At 38.1% G+C, this 1,241-nt stretch overlaps 1 protein-coding gene and 1 non-coding gene across 2 annotated transcripts in view; both read right to left on the bottom strand.

The window, feature by feature from the left end:
- Positions 1-1,241, bottom strand: part of LOC103386273 (contactin-4-like) — a 695,358-nt gene that overhangs the window by 191,977 nt on the left and 502,140 nt on the right. The gene's annotated exons all lie outside the window — the stretch shown is intronic.
- On the bottom strand, positions 7-1,241 carry LOC103386306 (uncharacterized). Its single transcript, XR_001760713.1, has 3 exons — positions 1,174-1,241; positions 618-741; positions 7-147 (listed from the first exon to the last, which is right to left on the bottom strand). It is a non-coding gene; the product is annotated as an uncharacterized LOC103386306 (transcript).

Genomic DNA, 1,241 nt, shown 5'->3' with positions numbered 1-1,241 from the left:
GTGCGGCTGTGATGTTGGACAGTTACACTAAGAAAGCGGTCCTCCATATCCTGGACTTTGGCCTTCACCTGGTCCATCAGCGCCTCTAGGTCTGTGACCCGCTGAGAGTGGTGAGCAGCTCGACTCATGTGTTTCTGAACGTCCTCTCTAAAAAACAAAACAAAACAAAAAACAAAACAACTGAGAAATAATTCTTTAAAGTCACATAAATTATTTCTGGACCTGGATCTAAAGTCACATAAATTATTTCTGGACCTGTTGTTGCAGGCAGGTTTACAACCTCTTTAGATTGAGGTTTCAGTTTGATGACACTGTTATACAGCCTTTACCAACTAAAGGTTATTCTGGACTCAAATTAATAAAATAAAAATCAAATTTTTGTCTATCATTGTTTGATGTAATCTATATTTCAAGGCTGTGTGCTCGGACCTAAGCACTTGCTCCTCCAATTTAGAGTGGGATAAAGCACATGTGTGAAGCCTAACTGATGCTGCTGAGATAAAATTACGAGACAGGTGGTCAACACCCCAAATGCTAATAAATGATTCAGCAGATGAGGACATGTAACGTCTGCCTCATCTCTTTAGAGGAGTTCATACACTAACAAACTCACTTACTTGAGTTGGTTGTTGGACTTCACAAGCTGCTGGATGAGAGCCTGCCTCCTCTCTGAGTCTTTGAGCATGGTGCTCAGAGTGGCCCTGATCTCACTCGCTGACTTTTTGTCCAGCAGAACCAAATCTGTGGACAGAAAGGAAAAATTACAAACACTAGACTGAAAAAAATGCATGTTGAAAAACAGGCTGGAGTTAAGAGGATGTTTAAAGAACTATCATCCATTTATAAAAAGCAGCAGATTCTTTTGGAGCTATTAGATAGTCAGTCTAAATATGGAGCGATAATGGCTGAAAAATAATGATACCATGAATAAATTGTATGCTCCAGAGTCTGTTAAACTTGTCACTCTAAGGATACATTTGCATTACATTGGTCATCAGCAACTTCTTGGTTTCTTTACACCATAAATGCTGATTTTGTCTAATCATATATAGACTAGATCCATTCCATAAAGACTGTCCAATGGTGATTTAAACTTAGAAAGGAACATTTTATTCAAATGTGACTAAATGATTTTTAATTAATTAAATGAATTAAAAGTGAGTGAAGGTTTACCTGAAAGGTTTTTATTCTCCACTGGATCAGCAAAGGACACAGGCTTAAAACCATGATGCTGGAGAAGT

This window comes from Cynoglossus semilaevis, chromosome 11 (genome assembly GCF_000523025.1).
Source record: "Cynoglossus semilaevis isolate Cse_v1.0 chromosome 11, Cse_v1.0, whole genome shotgun sequence".
Classification (NCBI taxonomy): Eukaryota; Metazoa; Chordata; class Actinopteri; order Pleuronectiformes; family Cynoglossidae; genus Cynoglossus; species Cynoglossus semilaevis.
This window is presented reverse-complemented; position numbering and strand designations above follow the sequence as displayed.